This window comes from Muscardinus avellanarius (genome assembly GCF_963383645.1).
Source record: "Muscardinus avellanarius genome assembly, chromosome: 22".
NCBI classification, from domain to species: Eukaryota; Metazoa; Chordata; class Mammalia; order Rodentia; family Gliridae; genus Muscardinus; species Muscardinus avellanarius.
This window is the reverse complement of record NC_137808.1, coordinates 16,811,675-16,839,516: the sequence shown is the minus strand read 5'-3', so window position 1 is coordinate 16,839,516 and position 27,842 is coordinate 16,811,675. Positions and strand designations below refer to the sequence as shown.

At 48.6% G+C, this 27,842-nt stretch overlaps 2 pseudogenes across 2 annotated transcripts in view; one reads left to right on the top strand and one right to left on the bottom strand.

The window, feature by feature from the left end:
* LOC308278474 (mitochondrial intermembrane space import and assembly protein 40-like) overlaps window positions 1-27,842 on the bottom strand; it is a 207,554-nt pseudogene that overhangs the window by 154,341 nt on the left and 25,371 nt on the right. The gene's annotated exons all lie outside the window — the stretch shown is intronic.
* On the top strand, window positions 5,064-26,061 carry LOC308278386 (protein SEC13 homolog; annotated as a pseudogene). Its single transcript has 9 exons — window positions 5,064-5,072; window positions 9,293-9,337; window positions 11,722-11,836; window positions 14,280-14,430; window positions 15,175-15,307; window positions 24,866-24,999; window positions 25,100-25,223; window positions 25,291-25,434; window positions 26,011-26,061. The product of its transcript is annotated as a protein SEC13 homolog (transcript).

Here is a 27,842-nt window from a genome sequence, read left to right as displayed (position 1 = left end):
CATCTCTATGTAGATATAACTTGTATTTCTCTGGTGTCTGATGCTGTCGCCTGCACATTTATTCTCCATCTGTGTTTTGAATTGTTTTGCTCCTAATTTATTCATTTTTAAGAATTTTGTTGTCTTTTTAGATAAGCCAGTAGTAGTATTATCTTCTAGGTTCCAAATATTTTGATACACGTTTTATTATGAATTTTTCCTGGCCTCTTCTTGTGTCTTTTAAGGTTTTTAATGGTTTCAGTGTTGACTGCATGTAAATTTTCCTTTGTGGTTTGTGCGAATTTTGATTGGTGCATGATAACTTTTTTTGCATCACAATACCATCTAAACGCAATTTTGTCAATCTCAGTTCCACGGCCGACCTTTTCCACCCCTCTCACCCCATCCACTGCTCCTCCTTTAATGGTTTTCCTTGTATTTACACTGAATCCTTTTTTGTTCTTATTTTCTCTAGTTTCTCCATATGAGAGAGAAAACACATCAACTTGGCACCTTTGACGTGGTGATTTTATCTAGAGTGAGATGCAATGTCAGTGTAGTTTGTTTTTTATTTAATTCTTCATACTGGGGATTCTACTCGGCATTCTTTCCTAATTTGTTTTTTGTTTTGTTTTGTTTTTGTTTTGTTTTGAGACAGTCTTTGCTAAGTTGCTGAGGCAGGCCTTGCCTGTGACCCCGTTTGCTCAGCCTCCAAGAACTGGGATTTTTTTTTGCCATGGACCACCGGGTCTGACTTCAATGTCACTTTGATTTTCATTTTTTGGATTATTAAAGGTGTTGAAACTTTTTTTTACTTGTCTTTGTTTTTGTATTTGTATTATTTTAAAAATTATTTAGCCGGGCTTGGTGGCACACGCTAGTAATCCCCGCGCTTGGGAGGCGGAGATAGGAGGATCGCGCAGGTTCAAAGCCAGCCATGCTGGCGTAAGAGACCCTGTTTCAAAAATATAAAAATAGGTCTGGTAGTGTAGCCCGGAGGTAGAAGGGCTTCCAGGAACCCCAGTACCACAAAAAAAAATTACTTAGTTCCTTTCTCATTTTTAAAAAAAATTTGTAGATTGGTTGAACCCAGGAGCTTTCTACTTGTGAGCTTCACCCTTAGTCTTATTTTTAAATTTTACAACAAGGTTTCCATACATTGCTGAGAGTCCTGCTAAATTGTTGAGACTGGCTTTAATCCTTTGATCCCCTTGTCTCTGAGTCCCAAGTACTGGGAGGACAGGTGTGCCCCACCACGCCTAGTTAGGGTGGCGTTGGTTGTTCTTATTGAAAGGTTCTTTTACTAAAACATTCAACAATGTCTTTAAGTTTTGAGATTATTCCCACAACAAATGTATTCGTTCATTGCTTACAATTCCAACAACTTTCGGTTCTCTTACATAAGAGGACAAGAATAAAGATTGGTGAAAGTTCCTTCTCAGGGTGAAATTCACAGTCACGAGCCGTGAGAGGGGACATGACTCAGATGAGGGACTTGCTGCATTGAACTCTTAATGAACGCCTCTCATTAAAACACCCCAGGGTAGGTACCTGTAAACCAGTTCGTATTGGCATTGAGATGTAAGCGGCTTCTGAGGGACTGGACTAAGTTGGGCTTCAGTCAGCCCCTGGCTCCGCAGTCCAGTTGCAGACCCCCCAAGTCTTTTGTCTCGGTGTTTTCACTCATAAGGAGTGAGATTCGGCCTGGAGACAGTTGCTTGGGTGCGTGCGTTCAGGGGTAAGGTAATGAATGACTTTTCTGGGTGTGATGATGCTTGGGGTCACTGCAATGAGTAAAGGTGACAATGCGGGGTGATTTTATAACATTAAGAGTTCAGTTTCCGTTTCTGTTTTCTGATTTCCAGGTGATGACTTTTCTTAGCTCTAAATACGTGAATCTTTTGCTCGGCAGTCCCAGTTACTTGAGAGGTTGAAGTAGGATTTCTTGAGGCCAGGAAATCTAGATCAGCCTGGGAAAATAGCAAACCTTCCCCCTCAAGAGAGGAAAAATATTTTTCTACACCATAGGTGGAATTAATAGTCCATTCATACAAGGCAGTATCAAGGACTGTGGCCAACCACTGTCATCGACTCTCTTCATATTTAACCTGATTTTTAAGGAGTTATGAGGTAGCAACCATCGTTGCCTCCATTTTTTGAGATAGGAATATGAGGTGAGAAGAAGACATTTAATTTGCATCAGGTTTTAAAACCAGCTGTTGGCAGAACTGGCAGTTGAAGCTACCTAATGTGGGTCCAGAGCTGGCGTTGGATTGGTTTTTCACGCTGTGCGGTGCCACCCTGTGCAGTAGGTGACATTGTTCTCCTGTAGGACAGGGGAATCCAGTGAAGAAACACCCGACTTCCACTTTTTTAGTCTTAAAGCATTTTTCTTGACATAAAATTTACAGTCAAATGTGTATCAATTTTACATTTTTGGGCCTGATCAATTGAGCTTCAAACCATTTTCCCATGTGATAAGAAAAAATGTTTGAAATCTCTTCTGAAATTAAACTCAGAAAAAGATTCACATGCACAACTTTTTTTTTCCTTCTTTTTGGTGGTAATGGGGTTCCTGGAAACCCTTCTATCTCAGGCTACACTCCCAGACCTATTTTATATATTTTTTACTTGGAAACAGGGTCTCTTAAGCCAGCACGTGATCCTCCTGTCTCTGTCTCCCAAGTGCGGGAATTACAAACGTGTGCCACCAAGCCCGGTAACACAATATATATATATTTACTGATTTAATTGATACATAATTATATATATATAATTGAATATATACATAATTATTATGCATATATACAATATATACATTATTAGATTATACAACCTTGATTAGATTATGTACACTTGATTAGATTATACACAGTTGATCAGATTCTGCATACTTGATTAGAATATGCACAGTTGATCAGATTCTGCATACTTGATTAGAATATACACAGTTGATCAGATTATGTATAGTTGATTAGATTATACACCATTGATTAGATTATACACACTTGATTGGATTATGCATACTGGATTAGATTATACATACTTGATTACATTATACACAGTTGATTAGATTATGCACAATTGATTAGATTATGTGCACTTATTTAGATAAGAGTACTTGATTAGACTATAAATGTTTAGAATAATACACAGTTGATTAGATTCCATTGATTAGATTATGCATACTTGATTAGATTATGCACCTTGATTAGATTATACACAGTTGATTAGATTGAGGACAGTATTAGTAACATAGCAAAATGATCTGCAGCCTAGTGAGAGCCTGTCTCAAAAACAAAACAACGAAACAAAACCAAAGACTAAAAAGGGCTAAGGGTGTAGCTCAGAGACAGCACGACCCCGGAGTAATTCGTAAGTAGCCCTGAAAAAGAAATACATATATTATCCAAAAATCACTATTCTCTAATATTTAGATGACTATTTGAAGATTTGGGCTGTTAATAGGACAACAAATTTTCTTTCCAAGGGTCGTCTGATCAGAAAAACATCACAATGATATGTAAGAAAACTTTTTTTCTGGCAAAAATCTTAATTATGAAAAAAATGGCAGTGGTCAAATGTAAAAAACAAGTCTATGTTCAGCAGCAATAAAGTCAAAATATACGGCAGATGCAAGGGGAGAATGCTGACTCGTGTAAAATACTCAATTATCTCCCCACTGAGACGTGCAGCATTTACTCCAGCAATTTAATTGCAAAAGACAGACATACGGTTATTACTTTTACAACTATGGTTCTAATAGACGCTTTGCTTTGCCAGTTAGAAAAACTCACCGGGAGATGTTAATTTTGAACTTTTTTACTTACTTAGAATTTCTTTTGGTTGTGTTGTCTTTTGGGGTACTAGAGATTGAACCCAGGGCTGCTGTACCTCTGAGCTATACCTGCAGCCCCTTTTTTTATATGGAGAAAAGATGTCACAAAGTGGCGAAGACTGACCTCAGATCTGTGATCCTCCTGGTTTAGGCTTCCAAGTACTGGGATAGCCAGTGCGTGCCACCAGTCAGCTCTAACCTAGAATTTCTATTAATTACTTCTATTAAATTAGTGCAGAGTTAAACCAAATGTAATTTCATTCCATCAAATGCTAACATTTAAAGACATAGCTTTCACTGTTTGGAGAGGACGCTGTCTTTGTTTTCTTAAGGATGTTTTATCTCCGTTTCTCAGACTTAGATTACTAGGCTTCCCTATAATTCATTAAAATTCTTACTTGCTGAAAAGTTAGAAAAATGTTCAAACACCTGCTTGAGAGGATATTATCCTTGTGGACTTAAGAAGTCTTCCACTACCAGGTGTGGAATCGTCAGAGAAAAGTAAACAAGGTTATATTTTAAATCAAAACTGGCATCATTTTGATGAAAAATGTTCAAATATTAAACACGTTACTTAAGTTTAGCTGAGCATGCATTAACATGCTCAGGAATAGCACAGGTTTAGGGCCAGCGTCAGCACCTTACCAAGGCCTTTATTTTATACTGAGAGAGTGTTTTCATAAGTTACCTAGAGTACATCTGTAATCCCAGTTCTTGGGAAACTCACCTAAAAAAAAAATATATATATATATATATATAAAATATATATAAATATATATTTTATATATAAATACACACATATATGTACATTTATATACGTTTATGTATATAAATACACACATATATAAATAAAAATAAAAAAATAAAAATAAAAAATATAATAAAAATAAAAAATAAAATAAAAAATATAATAAAAAATACAAAAGACTAGGTGTATAGCTCAGAGGTAGTATGCCTCTGGCTTCAATCCTTAGTACTGTGTGCGCGCATTGCAGACTATCAGGCCCCAAAGTGGCCAAGGCAACCAGAGCACCAGCACTTGGGCATCACCTGTTGCCCCGGATACGGGGGCGGAGCCACAGGAGGACTGGGCGCGGTCTTCTGAGGACGCGGAACCTTTCAGTGAGTGGAGCGCGCTGCTGCCCGGAGGCTCTTCCGCGACGGCCCGTCCGCTCGCCGGAAGTGAGCCTTTCGGACGCCGCCTGGAGCTGCCACGTCTGGGCGCCGCATTGCTGCCGCCGCCGACATGGTGAGCGTTAGCGTCTGGGGTGCGGAGTGGGTTCGTGGCACAGAAGCGGCCCTCCACGCCGCGCCGAGACTCAGTCCTTGGGCCGGGGCCGCGCGGTCCCCGCCGGCGCCGGGGTTCGGGTGCTCTGGCCCTGCCGAGGCGGCGCCGGGCCTCCCGCCCTCTTCCCTCTGCGCCTGAGAACAAACCCCCAAAGCCGCAGGAGTCTGTGTGGGCCGCGCCCTTAGTGGGCCCCAGTGGCCGTGGCCGTGGCCGCGAGTCGGCGCGGCTCCTGCCTTCCACACGCCGCCCCGGAGGAGAACGCGTCCAGAGAGGCCGAGCCTCTTTCCTGCCGAGCTGAGGTTCGAACCCGCGCGGCCATGTTCTGCGCCTGAGCGCCCAGCAGAAGGGGTCGAGCAGTTCATTGCTCGCCACGGGGTCCCCGGGAGTGATGGGCACTTCTGGAAACGGAGAAAATGCGAGCTAGATGACTTTTTAATTCTCTGTGGTATCTACAGCTTAGGGTTCACTCCCTGAACAACCACACCGGCTGGTTGAGAGAATGAATGAATGAATGAATGAGAGTGGGGGGAGCATCTGGACCGAGCTTGACAGGTTGGTAAGTGGGCGCTCTTAGGAAAATGGTCATGCTTTAGCAGCAAGTTTTTGTTGTTGCTGTTTTGGTATTGGGAGTTGAACCCAGGGGCATTCTACTTCTGAGACACAACCGCAGCCCTGATTTTTATAGTTATTCTTTTATTTTCCCCCAGTACTGAGGCTGGAACCCAGGGGCGTTCTACCTCTGAAGACACCTCAGCCCTAAGTTTTTATTCGTGTGTGTGTGTGTGTGTGTGTGTGTGTGTGTGTGTGTGTGTGACTGAAAATTGAACCCTGGAGCATATTACCCCTGAGCTACTTCCCCAGCCTGGTTTTATTCTTTATTTTGAAACAGGGTCTCACTAAGCTTCGGAGGGCCTCACTAAGTACATGAGACAGCCTGCGAACCTGGATCCTCCTGTCTCGGCCTCCTAAGTACTGGAATTACAAGCGTGCGCCACCAAGCCCAGCTTATGTATGTATGTATTTATTTATTTATTTATTTATTTATTTATTATTATTTTATTTTGGTGGTACTGGGGTTCCTGGAAGCCCCTCTACCTCCGGGACACACTTCCAGACCTATTTTTTTTTTTACTTTTTTATTTTGAAACAGGGTGTCTTAAGCCAGCACGGCTGGCTTCGAACCTGCGCGATCCTCCTGTCTCAGCCTCCTAAGCGTGGGGATTATAAGCGTGCGCCACCACGCCTGGCTTTATTTATTTTTGAAACAAGGTCTCACCAAGTTGCGAAGGGCCTTGCTAAGTAGCTGAGGCTGGCTGAGAACTTGCATTCCTCATGTCTCAGCATCTTGCATTCCTCATGTCTCAGTATCTATAGTGCTGGGATTACAAACGTGTGCCACCATGCCCAGCTCCTATTTAATTTTTATGGTTTTTTTTTGGTGTTGTTTATTTGGTGGTACTGGGGTTCCTGGAAACCCTTCTACCTCAGGGCTACACTCCCAAACCTATTTTATACTTATTATTTTTTGGGGGGGAAGAAGGGCCTGTTAAGCCAGCATGGCTTGCTTTGAATCTGCGGGATCCTCCTGTCTCCGCCTCCCAAGTGCGGGGATTACAAGAGTGCACCACTATGCCTGGACCTGATTTTTATTTTATTTTATTAATTAATTAATTTATTTATTTTTTGGTGGTACTGGAGGTGGCACCCAGAGGCTTTCTACCTCTGGGCTATACTCCCAGACCTATTTTATATCTTATTTGGAAACAGGGTCTCACTAAATTGCTGAGAGCCTCACTCAGTGGCTGAGGCTGGCTCCGAACCAGCATGATCCTCCTGTCTCAGCCTCCCAAGCTCGGGGATTACAAGCGTGCGCCACCACACCAGGCTGATTTTTATGTTTTTAAAACCGGCTCGCTAGGTTGATGAGTCTCAGTAGGTGGCTGAGGCTGTCCTTGAACCTGTGTTCCTCCTGTCTCAGCCTTCCACGCACTGGGATTACAGAAGTGCACCGCCATGCTGGGCTAGCAGCAAACTTGAGGAAACCTCTGTGAACTCAGAGTCTTGGGTTTGGTCCTTGCTCTGAGGGGAGCTGTGCTTTTGACCACTGCTGCTGCTGCTGCTGCTGCTGCTGCTGAACAAAGTTAGGAGCTTGCACACTCGACATTCACTTTATTCTGAGTGAATTGTTTCCAGTGCTGCTTCTTACTTCTTGACAGTAACAGTCTTCAGGTGCTTGGGAGGGCCTCTCTAAAGCTTTTAAACATACCCTTCGTCAGGTGGACGCCTATAATCCCAGCACCTGAGAGGCGGAGACAGGAGAATCACAGGTGTGCAGTAGCTTAGCGAGACCGTTTCAAAATAAAAAATAAAGTTGGGAATGTAGTAGCTCAGTTCTAGAAGTCCTCAATACCATGAAAAAGAAAAGAAATGTCAGTTCCAAACTGAAACCTCTTTGATTGTGTGTGTGTGTGTGTGTGTGTGTGTGTGTGTGAGACTGGGGGTGGAACACAGGGGTTTTTCTCCCTCAGGGCTATACTCCCAGACCTATTTTTATACTTTATTTGGAAACAGGGTCTCACTAAGTTGCTGAGAACCTCACTCAGTAGCTGAGGCTGGCTTCGAACCTGTGCGATCCTCCTGTCTCAGCCTCCCAAGTGCGGGGATTACAGGCGTGCGCCACCACGCCTGGCTTTGGTCCCCTTTTTAATCCAAAGAATGTAAGAGAATAGTGTCTGAGCAAAGAAAAACAGTCAATAGTTTTGTTTATATGTTCAGTTGGTGAATATTCAGTGAGTTCCTTCTCTTTGCAATGCTATGTTGAATGATTTTATTAATTTATTAATTTATTGTGCTACTGGGGATTGAACCAAGGGACACTATACTGCTGAGCTACATCCCCAGCCCTGTTTGTTTGTTCCAGTACTAGGGTGGAACCCAGGGACATTCTACCTCCAAGCTACACCTCCAGCCCTATTTTTTTTTATTATTTATTTTGAAACAGGGTCTCACTGAGTTACAAAGGGCCTCACTAAGCAGCTGAGGCTGGCCACGACCTCAGTCCTCCTGTCTCAGCCTCCCAAATGCTGGGATTGCAAGCGTGCGCCTCACGCCCGGCTATTTTTTTTTTTTTTTTTTTTTTGAGACAGGGTCTCACTAAGTACCTACACTGGGCTTAAACCTGTAGTCCCTCCTCAGCCTCCACAGTTATTGGAATGACAGGCCTGCACCACTGCTCCTGGCCTTGAAATGGTTTGAGAGATTAAGAACTGAGTATGACTCAGAACATAGCTCTCAAGAGCTCCCCTCCAGGGAGAGAAGAAACAGCAAAGTGTTGTACATGTTTGGGGCTGAAAATGTTCAAGAATCCATCCAGTTGGGGTTTTACTTAGAGTTTTCAAGAAGGGGACCTGGTTGTAACTGAACGGTTGGTGGCCATGACAGCTGTGTCCCAGCCCCATAAACTTTTGAACCCTGAATGCCACTAGGCGTGACAGTCCATGATCTGTCACCAGTGGTAGGCCAAGGAGCAGCCTCGGGAGAGGTGTATGTCAGGTCGCCAAGTCTTAGATAACAACCATGGGTTTTTTGTTTTTGTGATACTGGGGATTGAACCTATAGTCATTCTACCTCTGAGCTACACCCCAGCCTTTTTTATTTTTTGTTTTGAAACAGGGTCTCACTAGGTTGCTGAGAGCCTCACTAAGTTGCTAAGGGTGAACTCAAATCTGCGATCCTCCTGGCTTAGCCTCCCAAGCACTGGGATTACAGGTGTGCACTGCCGTGCCTGGCTTTTTATTTTTCATTTTTTACACAGGGTGTCACTGCATTGCCCAGGCTGGCCTTGAACTTGCAGCCCCCCTGCCTCAGCCTCCCAAGTCGCAGTTCATGTCGCCCTCGCAGGGCAGGCTCCTGTAAGGTGTGCACACCACATTAAAGCATTTATCTTGCCGTGCTGGGTTCTGGATGAGCAGGCTTCTCAGTGGCCAGAGCTGCCTCGCGCTCCTGTCTGTTTGCATTCTCAGCAAGGTGCGCCCCTGAGAAGGAGCTCAGAGCAAGTGTCTGTAGAGCGCATGCGTGAGCGAGGGAACACATGCCGTTGAGAATCTGAAAAGCCGCCTGTGGGCCTCAGGAGAGGATTGTGTGGGAACTGCCATCACTCAAGTCACCAGCTGTGTTTTTTGTTCTAGGTGTCAGTAATTAACACCGTGGACACCTCCCAGGAGGACATGATTGTAAGTATTTAACCCTCCTGCTGGGCGTTCCTGGGAGGAAGGAGGTTTGGCTTTAGCTCACTTTCTCTTGGTCATTCCTGAAGGCGGGCGTGGCTTTGCGCTAGTTTGAGTGAGGCCTTGGTCATTATCCCCACAGTGTCCCTGGGTTGGCAGGGCTGTCAGAGCCCGTCGCTGTGTTGAGGGGCACAAGGGATGGTGTGGGGCTTGGGGCCCTCTCTTCGGCCAGCACAGTGCCATGTTCTGGGATGGGGGCTGTGTGGGTGCAGAGGTGTCGCTGTTGTCTTCCTGCCGTATTCCTCCTGCTGCCGCTTCTCAGCGCCAGTGGGTAAGGGTTATGTGCAGAGAGAGCACCACAGAGCTTTCTGCAACTTACTGAGACCCTGGTTTAAAATAAAGAATAAAAAACAGGGCAGGAGGTGTAGCTTGGAGGTCGAATGCCGCTGGGTTCCATCCGCAGACCCTCAAAAAAAAGACCACACCTTTTTGGAGATGGTGAGGCACCTTGGGCAAAAAGGTCTCAACAGAGACTTTATAGCCAGGAACTTTGTGAGCCAGCCTCAGTTTCCTCATGGGAAAAATAATGGGCATGCTCCTATTTATATGAGGAACAGGTGAGGCAAAATAATAATTAATGAGCTAGGCGTGGTGGCACATGCTTATAATCCCAGTATTTGGGAGGCTAAGTCAGGAAGATCACAGATTCATGGCCAGCCTGCAGTGACTTATTGAGACCCTGTTTCAAAGTTTAAAATAGGGTTGGGGGTATAGTTCAGAAGTGGAGTGCCCCTGGGTTCCAATCTCAGTAACACACACACCCCAAACAAACCGAAAACCCCATGTAGCAACTCTTGAAGCAGACGTAATCATTAGGCCCATGTAAAGAAGTGGAAAAACTGGGCGTGGTGGCTCAGGCTTGGGAGGCTGAGACAGGAGGATCGCACAGGCTTGAAGCCAGTCTCAGCTACTTAGTGAGGCTCTCAGCAACTTATTGAGACCCTGTTTTGAAATAAAATACAAAAATATAGGTCTGAAGTGTAGCTCAGAGGTTTAAAAGTCCCTGGGTTCCACCCCCAGTAGCACAAAAACAAAACATAAAAAGATATGGAAACTGAGAGGTGAGTGTATTCAACAGCTGCCAGCAGATGAGCCAGGGAGATGAGGTGGAATCTCCTGGGTACATACATTTCTTCCCATGGTGAGTTAGCACGTGCTGGAGAAGAGCCTTGGAATCCATCTGCACTGCCTGTGTCCCGGGTCAACAAGGCCTTGGAGCAGCGGGGCTGACTTCAGAGAATCCGAGCCGGGCGTGGTGGCTCATGCCTGGAAGCCCAGTACTTGGAAAGCTCAGACAGAAGGATCACAGGTTTGAGGACAGCCTCAGAAAGTAGTAAGACTCATCAACTTAGCAAGACCCTGTTGCAAATTAAAGAATAAAATAGGGCTAGGGTTAGCTCAGGAGTAGAATGCCCCCAGGTTCAGACAGACACACAGATAGACAGACAGACAGACAGACAGACACACACACACACACACACACACACACACACACACACACACTGTTGTCTTTGGGTAGGGAGGAGAGAAAGGAGCGTTGAGACCAACACAAGTGCTTCCTTGGAAAAGAAGGACTTGCTCCTGGTAACCACACCAGTGACAAGTGAGCGTTCCTGACCCCAGGGGGGACAGCTAGGAAAGTGGCACCCAGTGGCAGAGGCGGAGCCAGCAGGGGAGGAGCCAGGGTCAAGGAGCATCTACATGGTTCCCGGGAGAACAGGTGTCCCAACGGGAAGGAGCTATGGGCAGCAGCTGCTGGGGGTTGGGCAGCATCCAGGAGTCAGGTCCCCGAGCTGCAAGGCTGCCAACGGCAACTCCAGGCGTTGCTTCCCTTGGTGGAGAGTCTGGGTTGCCAGCTCACTAGATGAAGGAAGTTGACCAGAAAGCCGGTAGAAAGGTCCACAAAGGATCCAGGGTTGGGCCAGAGGAAGGCACTCAGGCACCTGAGTGGAACTCTTTCCAGGCCAGAAGTGGACTGTAGAGACCCCAAAGAGGACCCACAAGTATCAGGCTTGGGGTCCCTTCCCCAGTAGCCCAGGGTCTGGAGAGAAAGGAGGATGCCAGTCCAGCTTTGTCCCCACCCCCATCATGAGGTGGGATGGGGCCTTTCCTGGAGCTCATAGAGGATGTGCAGAACTGTCTGGCTATAGCTTGTCCATTCTAGTAAGAGGCTCCCAAGCAGGGATGTGCAGGTCCACACGCTAGGTTCCTGCCCAGGGTGGTGATTCACCAAGCTCAGTGATTTCAGGGAGACGGGTCCAGACAGCACTGCTGGTGACTGCCCCATTTCAGCTGCCCACCCAACTTCTCGAGCTGTCTTTCCTTTGCAGCACGACGCCCAGATGGACTATTACGGCACCCGCCTAGCAACCTGCTCCTCAGATAGGTCCGTCAAGATTTTGATGTGCGCAATGGAGGGCAGATCCTCATCACCATCGTCAGGGGGTGAGTGCCGTGGTCCCTGCTCACCTCCCATATTTCCTCCAGAAGACCCGGGCAAGGGGCAGCCTGCCCTGGCTTCTCCATCCACTTACCCTCAGCCGGGGCTCAGCCCGCTTTCTGCTCAGGCCATGCGTGGAGGTCCCAACAGTGCCTGGCACCGGCTGACCTTCAGTGTGCCTGGCCGCTGGTGATTCAGAGTGGTCTGCGCAACCTTTGTGTGCACGGTTAGCCTGTGTGTTAGGAGGAGCGCTGGACCATCGCTGAGAGAACACCTGTGGGGTCCGGTCGCTCTTCATGGCTTCCCAGCACGTGCTCAGTGGGCCCTCGTTGCCGAGCGTGGGTACCCTCAGACTTGCTCAGCTCCTTGCGTGGTCCTGCGTGGTCCTACGGCCACGTTTCTACTGCTCACCCTCACTTCACGCCCCTCACAGTTGAGGGTTTTAACCTGGGTTCCACGAGTCTCCAGGGGCTCTGGATAGAATTCAGGGTGTAGTGAACCAAGACAAGGAAGGATCCAACCCGTGTCGTATTTGTAGCACCTGTGTTCATATTTACCCCCAATCGCAGTCACCGGTATCTTCATCTTAGTTTATGGACCTGTCTCCGCTATCGTTTGTGCTCATCACGGAGGTTATCAGAAGTCAGGAGGTTTGGAACCATGGTGGTTATCAGACTTGCCAGTGGAGTTTGTTACTTGATGTATATCATTGCTTTATAATTTTTTTTTTTTTTTGTGGGGGGTGACTGAGCATGATGGCACAGGTCTGTAATTCCAGCACTTGGGTGATTGCGATGGGAGGATATCAGGTTTGAGGCCTGCCTCCGCAACTTTTTGAGACCCTGTTTCAAAAATAAAAAAATAAGCTGGGCGTGGTGGTGAATGCTTGTAATCCCCGTGCTTGGGAGGCGGCTTCAGGAGGATCGCGCAGGTTCGAAGCCAGCTGTGCAGGCTTAAGAGATGTTGTTTCCAAATTAAAAAACAAAAAAAGTATAAAAATAGGTCTGGGAGTGTAGCCAGAAGTAGAAGAGTTTCCAGGAACCCCAGTACCACCAAAATTAATTAATTAATTAAAAATAAAAAATAAACTCTAATGTTGCTTAAAGGTAGAACTCTAATGGTTATGATCCCTAGTGCCAAACACAAATAGTGTTTTTTTTTTTTTTTTACATTTTGATAACTGCACTTCAAGATAATGGGATTTTCTTTTAAGCCTAGCTCTGTGACTTAGGTGATGTTCTGAGAAGGAGTTACTACCCTTCACCACCCTGCACGACGGGGAGGAGCCATCAGTCATGTGCACAGTGAGCGTCCACCTGAATTGCAGCAGGAATGGAGGCCCGGTCCATTTAAGTGGGGCGGGACCTGAAAGTGGCCCTTCTGATGTCCCCAAGCCCCATTTCCCGCTCACCTCCTGCTCAACACTGAGAATAGGGCGTGGGGCCAGACACCTCTATGGAGCTCTGCTAGTTGTTGGGAATCTGAGATAGCTTGGATTCTTCATTGGCAGCTCCTCTGTGGCCTCTGTAGCCACATGTGTGGTCCGTGAGTGACCAGGTGGCTCTAAGGGCTATATCTGTGGTCATGGAGTGACCAGGGCGGCTCTGCGATCGAGTCCGCAGGTATCTCTAATGGGTATCCAGTGGGATTTTTCAGATGGAGACCGAGCCATGAGTGGACATGGCTCTGGTATCCAGTCCAGAGCTTAGGGGAGCAGGTTTGGAGGACCTGGGCTCTTGGCATCTTGCCATGCTGCCTGTGCATGGGAGAGATGGCCCCTGTGCAAGGCCTGGTGGGCACGCACTCAGACAGTGCCTGGCCTGAGAGCAGCTGACAGAGATCAAAAGAGAAAACGGGGCAAGCCTGTAATTCTGGTACTTGGAGGTGAGATAGGAGATTGCAGTCTCCAGGCCAGCCTCAGCCTGGTGAGGCTCTTTGCAACTCAGACCCTGTTTCAAAATAAAAAGTAAAATAGGTCTGGGAGTATAGCTCAGAGGTAGAATGCCCCTGGTTTCAATATCCAGTAACACATGAAAGAATAGTGAGGAGGAGGCTGTGCCTTCTGGGCGATGGAGGAGTAGTGGGCAGTATCCACGCTGGTCAGACCCAGCCTTTCCCGAAGCGGGCATCAGGCAGGGACTTGTGGCGCAGCTGGGCCCTCTTGGAGCATCAGGGTCGCCACAGCCCGGCTGCTAGCTGTGTTCCAGTGGCAAGGCTCTGCCTGGCTGGCACAGGGAGGCCAACTCGGCATCCTGGCTGAATGCCCAGGGCTGTGTGGCCTCAAGTCGTTTGACCTGTGTGGGCATCAGGGTCCTCGCTGTCCAGTAATCTTCCCTTCTGGAGTGACTCTCTGTGTCATCTCAGCCTGCCGGGGAAGCCAGTCAGTTGTGTGCAGAATGTTAGCAGTGCCTGGTAGGGCACCTGAGCAGCCTCGCCTCTCCTCTGCAGACATGAAGGCCCCGTGTGGCAGGTGGCCTGGGCACACCCCATGTACGGCAACATCCTGGCCTCCTGCTCCTACGACCGCAGAGTGTTCATCTGGAAGGAGGAGGGCGGCACCTGGGAGAAGACCCACAAGCACTCATGATTCCTCAGGTGTGTGGCTCCCTGCTGCTTGTCCAAGGTCGAGACCAGAGCTTGAGGAGGGAACAGCACAGTCTTTTTTGAAGTTAAGTCAGTGCAAGTGCTGGCCTTCATTTTCAGGCTGTTCTCTCTACTTTTTCAAGACAGACTGATGAAACATTAGGTAAATAGATTTTGAGGGAGGCCGGGGTGGTACTAGAGATTGAACACAGGGGCAGTGTTTTTTGAGCTTCACTCTCTGCCCTTATTTATTTATATTTATTTATTTAAATTTGGTGGTACTAGGGTTCCTGGAAAACCTTCTACCTCTGGGCTACACTCTCAGACACCTATTTTTTATATTTTAATTTGGAAACAGGCTCTCTTAAGCCAGCGCCGCTGGCTTCGAACCTGTGCCATCCTCCTGTCTCCGCCTCCCTAGCACGGGGATTACAAGCGTGAGCCACTATGCCCGGCTCTGCCCTTTTTAAAATTTGTTTATGTTGAAACAGGGTCTTGTTAGTTTGACGAGAGTCTCATTAGGTTGCAGAGGCTGGCCTGGATCCTGTGATCTTCCGGCCACAGCCTCCCAAGTACTGGGAATACAGGCATGCACCCACCACGCCCAGTTTGTTGACTTTTTTTTTTTTTTTTCAATTGAAAAAAATGACAGCCACCCTAGTCTGTTGTCGATTCCTGTGGTCCTTTCAAGCTTGTGGTAAAAGTAAACCTTGAAGATGAAAGTCCGCAGCTCAGGGCCTGCTCTCCTCCTCCCCTGCAGTGAACTCTGTTTGTGGGCTCTCCATGACTACGGCCTGATCCTGGCGTGCGGCAGCTCTGACGGAGCCATCTCTCTGCTGACCTACACCGGGGAGGGCCAGAGGGTAGTAAAGAAAATCAACAACGCCCACACCGTGAGTGCAGCCTGCCTCGGGACGTGGGTGGGAAGGGGCTGCTGAAGGCCAGCAACAGCTCCAGCCTCTCAGCCGTGGGGACTCCCCTTGTGAGCCCCAATGGGGAGGGCCGGGGCAGCCATGAGCCCGCCACGTCAGCCGTCCACACCTTGGCTGACATGCTCTGATGTGCAACGGGAACCACTAGAAGATAGAGTGGTTAGAAAAGGCATCCAAGGGAAACAGTCCCTGTGCTCCTGGGCCAGAACAGTCCCACTGGGCGTAATCCCCATACTCTGGAGGCTGGACAGTAGGATTGCAGGCTTGCGGCCAGCCTCCGCAACTCAGGCCCTCCACCACCTAGACTGTTTGAAATAAAATAGGGCTGGGGTGTAGCTGGCATTCTACCAGTATCATAAAAAAAGAAAAACAGAGCGTGGTTCGTGGACAGCCTCAGCTACCTAGTGAGGCCCTTTGCAACTTAGTGAGACCCTGTTTCAAAATAAAGAATAAAAAATAGGGCAGGGTGTGTAGCTCAGAGGTTGAATGTCGCTGGGTTCCATCCCCAGACCAGCAGGAAGGAAGGAAGTGGGGGCGGTCCAGAAAACGATGTGGACAGTCGTTTAAAGCTCAGCGTTATGAGCCACGACAGTGTGTCTTAACAGTTTGCGCAAACATTCCTCACTGAGAGAAGGAACTAAGAGACGCACAGGCTTCCAGATGTTCATGCTCATGCGCGTCAGCGTGTCCAGCGCTGATCCTCTGGCGGTTGAGCGATGCTCCGCTTTAGACGTAGACCTCTTGGTAGCCCTTCAGTGAGGAGCGTTACAGCTATTAAGAGTGCACGCTTCTGCACTCGCTGCCATTGTGTTGGACGCATTGTGTTGCTTGACATAAGTCTTATTTATTCTTACTGACTTTATTGGTGCTCCGTGGTTATACCTGAGAGATTCACAGTGATGCAGAGCGCCACGTAGCCTTCGCCTCCCACCGTGCCCTCCTCCTCCTCCCTTTCCATGTGACCGCGAGATTCATGGTGCCGCCGTCACACACACCCGGGCCATCTTTCGGCCTGTGACCTTCCCCAGGCCTCCCTTTCCCTTCTCTCCTGCTTCCCCTTAGAGTCCCTTCCACCGTCCCACTATTCTGCTGGTCCCTCTCCACCGGTTTTCTCTTAGCTTTCATATGAGAGAAAGCGTGTGGCCTGTGATCCTGGGACTGGCTGACGTTAGCGTGAGGCTTGCCTGCAGGCGACATAATGTCCATTCTACGTGGAACTCCATTGTGTGAATATTTTCTCTCTCTACTCACCTGTTGATGAAAACCTGGGTTGGTTCAATAATTTTGCTGTTGGGAATAGCTTGGCTGCTATCAACATGGAGATTCGTGCACCACTGTATTGTGTTTCTTAGGAAGGGCACCAGGGGTGACGTGGCTGGTCTCACAGTGGTTCTGTTCCCATTCTCTTGAGGAGCCTCCCTAATGATCTCCAGGTTCTGCACTGATTTACAATCCCACCAACAGTGTGTAAGCGTTCCTATTTCCCTTTCCTAGCCAGCATTAATTATTATTGGTGTTCTTGATGGTTGCCATTTCCAACAGAGCTAGGTGTCATCTCAGTTTGGATTTGCATGTCCCTGATGGCTGTGCATGTTTAACATTTTTTTGTATATTTGTTATCCATTTGCATTTCTTCTTCGTCTGTTGGACTCCTAAGCATCATAATCTTGTTATTGTGGATCGTGCTGCTATAAACGTGGGTATTCTTTCATCACTAGTATTTTAACTTCAGCTCCTTGGCGGGGTTGCTGGATCACATGGTGGTTCCATTTCTCGCCTTTTGCAAAAACCCCACATTGACCTCCAAAGTGGTTGTACTAATTTTCAACCCACCAGCAGTGTAGAATAGTTCTTATTTCCCCACGTCCTCGCCAGCATTTATGAGTAGTTTGTATTCATGATGATTGCCATTCTGTTTGGAGTCAGATGGACTCTCATCATAGTTGTGACTTGCACATCCTTAACTGCTAATGATGTTGAACAGTTTTTCATATTTGTGTTGCCATTTGTATGTCTTATTTTGATAAAGTACTCATTTCAGTAGCCAACTTTGTTTTGGTAGTGTACTGGGAATTGAACCCAGGAACATTCTATTTCTAAGCGATACCCCCAGCTTGTGTGTGTGTGTGTGTGTGTGTGTGTGTGTGTGTGTGTGTGTTACTGAGGATGGAACCCAGGGGCATTCTACCTCTGAGCTACATCCCCAGCCCTATTTTTTTATTCTTTATTTTGAAACAGGAGCTCACTGAGTTGCAAAGGGCCTCAGTAAGTAACTGAGTTTGGCTTTGAACCTGCACAGTCCTTCTGTCTCAGCCTACCAAATGCTGGGATGACAAGTGTGTGCTTTTTTTTTTCTTTTTGTGGTACTGGGGTTCCTGGAAACCCTTCTATTTCTGGGCTACACTTCCAGACCTATTTTATATTTTTTATTTGGAAACAGGGTCTCTTAAGCCAGCAAGGCTGGCTTCAAACCTGCACAATTTCCCTGTCTCCGACTCCCAAGCGTGGGGATTACAAGAGTGCGCCACCACGCCTGGCCTGGCCTTATTTTTTATTTTGTAACAGAGCCTCACTAAGTTGCTGAGGCTGGCTGTGAACCTGTGGTCCTCATGTGTTAGCCTCCCGAGTGCTCCAAGGACTTACAAGCATGTGCCCCCACGCCTAGTCCAATAGCCTGTTTCTTAATTGGAATTTGTGAGGGGGCATTGTTTTGAATCTTTATATATTCTAGATATTAGTCCTCTCAGAGGAGTAGGGCCAAGTTGTCCTCCAGATCTAGGCTCTCTCTTCAGACTCTTGATTGCTTCCTTCACTCTACAGAAGGTTTTAACTTGGTGGCACCCAGTTACTGATTCTCTTTGTCATTTCTTGAGCTACAGGGTCTTGCAAATGTTTTGGTTTTATTTCTAGGTTTTTTGATCTTTTTTTTTTTTTTAAGGTTCTTGAGGTTGAACCCAGGGGCAGTCTGCCCTCTGACGTACACTCCCACCCATTTAGTGTATGTATGTATGTATGTATGTATGTATGTATGTATGTATGTATTTTTTTGAAGCAGGGTCTTGCTCAGTTGCCAAGGGCCTCACTAAGTTGCTGATGCTTTGAATTTCCATCCTCCTGTCTCAGCCTCTCCAGTACAGGGATTGCAGGCGCGCACCCCATGCCTGTCTTGATCCATCTCGAGTTGCTTTTGTGCAAGAGTAGGACTCTATTTTCATTCTTGCGTGTGCACATGTATTTTCCCAAAGCCCTTTGTTGAAAGGTCTCTTTTCTCCAACGTATGCCTTTGGCACCTTTGTCAAAATGCATTAGCCTCAGGTGTGAGGATTTTTCTCTGTATCGTCTGTTCTATTCCATTGGTCTATGGGCCTGTTTTTTTTGTGTGTGTGTGCCAATTCCATGCTGTTTTTGTAACTGTAGTCTTGTAGTTCAGTTTCAAGTCAGGTATCATGATACCTCCTGCACGGTTCTTATTGCTTAGGATTGGATTGGCTATTCTAGGTCTTTTGTTCTTATATGAATTTTAGGCCTTTTTCCCCCTAAAGAATAACTTTTCCTCCATTATTAGGGATCTAACCCAGGGCCATTCTACCTTCGAGCTACAATCCCAGCCCTTTTTGTGTGTGTGTGTTTTTTTTTTTTTTTTGCTTTGAAATAGTGTCACTAGGTTTCAGAGTTTCCCAACATGCTGTGGCTCCAACTTGTGATCCATCCTCCTGTCTCACCTCCCCGAGGACTGGGATTACAGGTGTGTACCACCACGCCTATACCTTCCCAGAGTATCATGGGCTTTTTGACTATTAATTCTACTTCTCCAAGAACACCGGAGGTCTTCCCATCTCCTATAGTCTTCTGCCTTCTTCATTTCTTTCTTCAGTGTCTGTGATTTTTATTGTAGGTGTTTCTTACCGCCTTTTTTTTTTTTTTTTTGTGGTGGTGGTACTGGGGATGGAACTCCGCTTCCAGACCTATTTTATATTTTTATTTGGAAACAGGGTCTCTTAAGCCAGCGAGGCTGGCTTCAAACCTGCGCGTTCCTCCTGTCTCCACCTTCCAAGCACGGGAATTACAAGTGTGTGCCACCATGCCTGGCCTTCTTACCACTCTTGTTAGGTTTATTTCTTTTGTTCTTAGCTTTACTGTAAATGAAATGTTTTCCAGACTTTTAAGTGGATTTGTGATTGATGTATAGAAAAGCTATTAAGCCAGGTGTAGTGGTGCAGGCTTGTAATCCCAGTAATGGAGAGGCTGAGACAGGAGAATTGCAGGTTCGAGGCCAGCCTCAGCAAGCAGTGAGACTCTTCATCAACCTAGTGAGACCCTATTTCAAAAATAAAATTAAAATAGGGTTGGGGATGGTGCTCAGAGGTACTAATTAAAAAAAAAAAAAAACAAGGCCGGGCCCTGTGACGCACGCTTGTCATCCCTGCGCTTGGGAGGCAGAGACAGGAGGATCGTGCTAGTTCGAAGCCAGGCTCGCTGGCTTAAGAAACCTTTTGTCCAAAACATATATAAAATAGGTCTGGGAGTGAAGCCTGGAGGTAGAAGGGTTTCCTGGATCCTCAGTATCACCAAAAAAAAAAAACCCCAAAAAACCCCCCCCAAAAAAACAGGCCGTTTGTGGTGGTTCACGCTTGTAATCCCAGCATTCAGGAGGCTGAGACTGGTGGATTGTGGTTCATGGACATCCTCAGCTACTTAGTGCGGCCCTCTGCAACTCAGACCCAGTTTCAAAGTGAAGAATAAAAAATGGGGCAGGGTGTGTAATTCAGAGGTCAAATGCCCCTGGGTTCCATCCCCAGACCTGCAAAAAAAAAAAAAAGGTATTGATTTTTTTTAAGTTGAATTTGTATTCAGCTACTTTGCTGAATTTGTATATCTGCCCTGGAGTCTTCTGGTTGAATTTTTTTGGGTCTTCCGAGTATAAAATCATATCATCTGCAATTATAGATAATTTAAATTCCACTATCTCGATTTATTTCCCTTTAAATTTTTTCTCTTGCCAAATTGCCCTGGCTCATAAGATTTTAAGAAATAAATAAATGCCTGAGCCCCAGGCGGGGGTCGTGCAGAGCACACCGGATCCCAGGAAGAACCGGGGCCCGGGTCGCAGGACCCTGGGTTTAGGCAGGGTCACGTCGGGTACACCGGACCCCCGGACAAACCGGGGCACAGGTCACAAGGCCCTGGGTCCCGGATGGGGGTCACGCGGGGCCGCTGGACTCCTGGAAGAACTGGGGCCGGACTGCAGTGCGACCGAGTGCCTGATCTACAACCTCCTCAAACCACACATACTGCCTTCTTTTATTTAAAAAAAAAATAATAATAAAATAAAAGGAAAAGAAAAAAGAAAATAAAATATCGGAGAGGGATCAGGAGTGCCGTGCCGGCTGCCAAGATACTGGAAATGCAGGCAAAATTTATCCAACTGAACTGGAACTTTTGGAAAAATTCCCACGAAGGAGGACTGTGTCTTCTCTACATGCTTAAGAATCCTGGACATCACCTGTAAGGAGAGAGTTTGACGGAGACCTAGGAGGAAGGCGGTGTTGGAAACGGTCGCCGTGATGGTGGTGGAGACTTGTATTCGGCAGAGGCAGAAATCTGATTCTACCAACCTTATCTTCTGGAGAAATCACCCCCAAAATCAAATGCTACTGTCACACATGCTTAGGAACACTGGACAACATGCAGAGTGGGAAAAGAGCTTGGGAAAGATTTAAAATGGTGGAGGCAGTGGCAATGGCAGCGGCCAGGATTCAGGGGAGGCAGAGATCTGATGCATTACACCTGGAACTTTTTGAAGAAATAACCCTAGAGGCAGAATTCTACCACCACATACCCTCAGGAATGTGGGACAACCTGCTGGGTGAAGAGGGTGCTCAGATCGAACTCTGCCAAGGCGTAAGGCCAGTGCCAGGGCTAGCGAGGCTGGGAGCGGAGCCTGCTGTGAGGCAAGGCTGGTGCTGGGGCGTCCTAGGCCAGGATAGTAGCCTGCGGAGGGTTTAGGCTGGTGCCAGGGTCAGCAAGGCTGGGATCAGATCCTGCCTTGAGACAAGGCCAGTGCTGGGGCCTCTTGAGGCCTGGATCGGAGCCAGCCGAGGGGTTAGGCCGGTGCGGGTGCCAGCGAGGCCAGAATCGGGGCCTCCCCTGAGGCAAAGCCGGTGCTGGAGCCAGCGAGGTCGGGATCAGAGTCCTCCGGGTGGCCAGGCCACTACTGGGGCGGTCAAGAGTGGGATCGGAACTTGCAATGCGACATGCACAGAGAAATATCACAGAAAATAAAAACCAGATGCTTCCCCTAATTAGCAAAAACTAGAAGGAAAGGGGAATCGGGAAGGTCGAGTTATAGAAAGGCCCCTATAGCAAAGCATTTAAGGTGACCAATCAGAGGGGATGGGATGGGGGAGTATGAAACCTCTTTAAAACTCAGGAGGTGCTTAAACAAATGTATCAAAGATAATCACCATTGAAGTATGGGATCAAGACAGGAGAAATGGGATGGGGATTGGATGAGGGCTAATTGGATGATGTGTGCTTGTATATCCTCTCAAGTCTTGTATTCCAATGTAATGTATGATTACAATGCACCAATGAAAATTTTAAAAAATTAAAAAAATACTGATCTGAATAGTAGGAAAAATAAATATGTGTGTGTGTGTGTGTGTGTGTGTGTGTGTGTGTGTGTGTATTTTTAGTGGTAGCTCAGAGGTATAACACCCGTGCGTTCAATCCCTGGTAGCCCCTCACACACAAAATTAGTGTATTTTGTGTGTTTGTGTTTGTGTGTGTGTCTATGACTTTCTCTGCTTGAATGCACAAGGCCTTGGGTTCAATCCCCATTACCACAAGTAATGAATCCAACAGAGGGAGGGAGTGGCAGGCCTGGATCACCCACGTCTTTGGTGTTCTTGTTCTAAGTCTGCGTGGAATTCACACAGCAAACCCGTCCCCTGACCTTGTTTCTTGCATGTTGGCACCAAGTATTCAGATTCAGGACTCAATGTCATCTTTCCCTGAAGCAACTCAAAATCTTAGTTTGTAGACAATGTAGTATGAAAGTAGGCAACTGCTCAGGCATCAGCGGTGTGTGTGTGTGTGTGTGTGTGTGTGTGTGTGTGTGTGTGTGTTCTGAAGATGGAACCCAGGGCATTCTACCTCTGAGCTCCATCCTCAGACTCGACACCTGGGTATGTATTGTTTGCATAGCATTGAGACCACCTGAAACCCCCACCCTGTGTTGACACCACACCTACGTCAAACCCACACACCCGGCCTCTGCGAAACAGGCGAGCACAGGCCAGAACCCCATGCGAGGTTTGCAGTTCTCTTGGCAATGCGAAGGATAAGTTATCAGGCTTTGTTCACGTAACACGTGGCACCAGGCGCTGTGGTCCCTGCGCCAGTCCAGCAGTCTTTATTTTTGTACTGGGGACTTATCTTGGGGGCATTCTACCTCTGAGCTACACCTGCAGCCCACCTCTCCTTTTGTTTGGAAACAAGGCCTTTCTTAGTTGCTGAGGCTGCCTCGAACTTGCGATCCTCCTGTCGCAGACTCCCAAGTACTGGGTTATGGGCAAGCACCACTGCCCGCAGGCAGCACAGCTTCTGAGTTCGGGAAGGCGGGTTGAATAACTGGGCTAGTGTGGATTGCGCGGCTATAAACGTGGGTTTGTGGAAGTCTATCTGTACTTCTGGGTGGATGCTGAGGAGTGGCGTAGCTGGGTCACAGGCTGGCGCTGTCCCTGCGCGTGGCGGGCTCTGTGGCACTGATTACAGCCTGCGGCAGCGAGCACACACTGCTCCTCATGTCCTCGCCACGCTCGTTCTTGGCGATTGCCATTCTGACTGGCACTGCTGGGCCTCAGTGCGCTTCTGACACGCACCCCCGATTGGGGCACTGGGGACTCGGCTGTGGAACTCTACCCCTCAGCTACAGCCCCAGCCCTTTCACACCCCAGACTGTGTCATTTTTATTTAGAAACAGGGTCCCGCTAAGTTGCTGAGGCTGGTCTCGAACCTATGATCCTCTCAAATACTGGGATTACAGGTTGTGCCACTCCACCTAGCCTGACTCTTCCCTATCCTTTTTATACCAATGCCAGTTTACCTATTTAGGAGATTGAACTCAGAGACATTCTCTCTGTGGGTTATGCCTCTGGCCCAGTTTATTTATTTGGAAACAAGGTCACTAGGTTGAGGAGTCTCGCTCCTTGCTGGGGCTTGCCTCAAGCCTGTGATGCTCCTGTGTCAGCCTCCCCAGTGCCGGAATGACAGGCGTGCATTACAGTGGGGCCCAGGCCTGCCACCTGGGGAGGTCCTCACTGGAAGTCTACGCCCACCAGACGCCCCTCCCTCACAAGCCACCTCACACGTTGGAGGCTATAACTTCAAAGTTGAGTTTGGTGGATACATTTTGGTAGAAAACATGTCATTGGTAACCTTTGAAACTGCTCTGCAGGCCACTCATTCTCTGTGAAACTGGGAGCCCTGGTGCTTCAAGAGAAGTAAGTGATGGCTGTGGTTCCTGTGCTGGAAGGAGAGAGAGGACCAAGAAAACAGGGGAAAGGAGCAGGGAGCCTTTGTAGACATGTGGCAGGATGGTTGGAGGCTCATAAGGGAGTCAGAGTCCGCGCGGGCGGTGGCCTCAGGTGGCTCCTGTTGGGGGCTCCAGCAGAAGCTGGTTCTGGCGGTCTGCTGGAGAGCAGAGGGACCTGCAGCAGGGAAGTTCCCTGCATCGAACTCAGACTCACCGCCTGGCCAACCCTGGTGGTCCTCCTACCCACACCTTGAGGCTCCTTCTGCCACCTATGCCTTTTTTTTTCTTTTTTTTTCAGGTCTGGGGATGGACCCAGGGGCATTCTACCTCTGAGCTACACTCCCTGCCCTATTTTTTTATTCTTAATTTTGAAACAGGTTCTCACTAATTTGCCAAGAGCCTCACTAAGTAGCTGAGGCTGTCTGCGAACTGTGATCCTCCAGGCTCTGCCTCTGGAATGCTGGGGTTATAAGTGTGCACCCCCACAATCAGCTTCCTCTGCCCTCTCTTCTCTTCCTTGGTCCCCATGATGTCTCCCCGTCAGTCCCTTCCAGTACAAGAACTGCACTTCCCACAGGCTTGAAGCTCCTGCGCTCCCGGGTTCATAGAGAATGCACCACAGAGATCAATTCTAGGGTGGCATCATGACTTACAGCATTACGTAAGACAAATGACATCAGTTATAATCAAAACACATCATCTGAAGCCAGGGCCGTTGGTGGCGCTGGATGTGCGTGGCGTCGGTCCCGCCGTGCCTCCCGAGGGTGGGCGGCCTCGCCTGCTTTCTTCTCTGCTTAGTCACTGCAGCCTATGACTTGGTGTTTTCTGTATTGATACCACTTGCTTTAAGTAGTCGTTATTGCTCTGTATAATTACACGTAGTAATGACGTCCACAGCAGCGCATTCGCCCACCCTCAGCCCGCTGCAACCACCTTGGCCAGTTGCGCCTCAGGTTCACGCCCTCGCCTCGTCTCCTTTGCAGATCGGCTGCAATGCGGTCAGCTGGGCTCCGGTCGTGGTCCCCGGGAGCCTGATCGACCAGCCATCGGAATAGAAGCCCGCTTACATCAAGAAGTTTGCGTCTGGCTGCTGCCACAACCTCATCAAGCTTTGGAAGTGAGCTGACCCCTGCTGCCCTGGTCACTCCAAGGGCACCGTCCTTTTCCGCACCTGTGCGAGCTGCAGAGGACGCTGAGCTGGACTCTGCTCTCCACAGTGAGGAGGAGGATGGCCAGTGGAGAGAGGAGCAGAAGCTGAAGGCACACAGCGACTGGGTGCGCGACATGGTCTGGCTACTGTCCATCGGCCTGCCCACCAGCACCATCACCAGCTTCTCCCAGGTCAGCCTCACCCGCACGCAGGCTCAAGCTGTGCAGCCTCCCGCGTCTAACCCTGCCCTCCCTGCAGGACGGCCGCGTCTTCATCTGGACCTGTGAAGACACCTCGGGCAACATGTGGTCGCCCACATTGCTGCACGAATTCAAGGACGTGTGGCACGTGAGCTGGTCCATCACGGCCAATATCCTGGCCATCTCCGGAGGGGACAACAAGGTAAACACCGCCGGCCAAAGCCAGGACCCGGGCCATGTGCACAGAAGGCTCCGAGGCCTCCACGTCCTCTGCCTGGTCACCGAGCCTGGTTCTTACAGAGCTCGCCCTGTCCCTGTCCAGCAGAGGGAGCCCGGTGAAGACAAGCCTCCACAAAGACTTGACATTGTTTTCAGGTTTTTAATCACATTTTTATTTTGCAGTACTGCGGTGGAACCCAGGGGCATTCTACCCTAATGTTCCAGCCCAGCCTGTTTTTTATTCTTTATTTTGAAACAGGGCCTCACTAAGCAGCTGAGGCTGGCCGTCTCAGCCTCCCACATGCTGGGATTATAAGCATGTGACCCCCAGGCTTACACTTTTCTCTCTTTTTGCAGTACTAGTTATGGAACCTGAGGGTATTCTACCTCCACTCTACATCCCCAGCCCTGTTGTTTTTATTCTTTATTCTGAGACAGGGTCTGAGTTACAGAGAGCCTCAGTATTAGCTGAGGCTGTCCACAAACCGCGATCCTCCTGTCTCAGCCTCCCGAATGCCCAGCTGCATTGACTCATAGGCGCGCCCTGTGCTCTCCCCAGGGACAAACCTTTTCACTCCTGAGCCATTTCTTCTGTAGGCAGCGTCCATAGGCACCGTGGGGTCACACTAAGTTGCTGAGAGCCTCACTAAGTAGCTGAGGCTGGCTTCAAACCTGTGGGATCTTCCTGTCTCAGATTCCCAAGCTCTGGGATTACGAACATGCGCCACCACGCCCGGCTTAGTCTTTTGTATTTTTTGAAAGGGGTTCACTGAGGCCTGCTAAGTAGCTGTGGCTGTCCGTGAACTGTGATCCCCTGGCCTCTGCCTCCCGAACGCTGGGATTACATGTGTGCGCCACCATGCCTGGCTTTTTATAACTAACTTTGAAGCCATGATGTAAATGCATTATAGTTAACAAATAAGCAGAATCATTCAGAAAAACCCTAGAAACTAAAAAATCAAAGTAGTTTTAGTTATATGTCAAGTTCATGACAAAACCACAAAAAATAAATGTGGAAGTCTGTTCTGACTACCTCAGCAGGCTGCGTCACAGTTGCTCTGGACTTGGAAGGGCCGCAGGCCAGTCCCAGGCCCCGGGCCTGTGCTCCTGGGATCCTGGGGCGCGTTGAAATGGAGCTGCGGGGGCAGCAGCACTGGGCACGTTCCTGTGCCCCAAAGATAACAAAGCACCACCAGTGCTGCCTGGCTTATCTAGGATCAACACTGCGGCCATGGCGAGACGTCCATCCCGGAGGCACCAGGGCTGTTCTGGGTGCTGGGAGGCGGCTAAGGACCCTCCGGCCTCCAGGGACATGGAGCTCAGGGAAGGAAGGTGATGGGAGCAGGAGCCTGCTGGTGGCGTAGCTCCTGTGTTCCAGCACTTCACTGGCCTTGTCCTATAGGTAACGCCCACACTTGCGCTGGTGCTTTTCAAAGCCATCCACAACTGGGCCCTCGGCCACCTCCCAGCCTGCCATTATGAACCCCAGTGCCTCCTTCCTCCCTGGGACAGGGCGCCTCCGTGCCAGGACCCAGGGCTCGCGCACACTCCCTGGGCCGGACACCTCTGTGTAGCCTGCACCCCGAGACGCCTGCACACCCGCGCCCCGGCCTGGCAGGCGCTTTTCCCTCACAGCAGCCTCTGGAGTTCAGGGTGCCTGGGCTGTGGCCATCCCATGCTGGCTTCTGCCAGCGCAGAGGCCTTTGTAGAGTGCATCCCCCCGTTGGGGTCTGCTCAACTGCCTGAGAGAACTTCCAAGGAATCAACTACGTGTAGCGCCAAGCGCGTTGGCGTCTGCGCCACCACCTGACAGAACTTCCGATAAATCAGCTACATGTAGCCTCTAGTGCCGGTCTGCACAACCGTCTGAACTTCCGATGAATGAATCTGCAACATGTAGCGCCGAGCGGATATGGAGGGCGTAACTACTCTCCTTGCCTCCACCAGTCCAATTTGGAAATGTTGAGCCTTACTGGCTCATATAATGCTTCCGTGCCTGTGAACCCCTCGTGCACTGGACAATGATTGGCTGCAAGTTATGTACTTTACACATGCGAGGGTGAGCTTTAGCTTGATAGGTTAGGATAGATTCCTGTTGGAAATCACCCTTGGGGTTTCTTGCTTTAAGTTGGGTTGCCTGAGAGAAATAAACGAGATCCTGTTTGACACGTCTAACGGCTCCATGTGCTTTTGTTCGGGGCCGTCGGCACTCAACCTTCCTGGTCAGCCCCACAGCTGACGGGCTGGACCCGTCAACCCCGACTCCCTCCCTCAGTCCTGACTCCATGGCTGAGGCAGTCCCACAGGGACAAGGGACATGCCGCTCCAGGCTGCATCATTACGCTGGGGATGAGACCTGCCGGGGAAGTCGAGGCAGGCCACCTTGTTGAG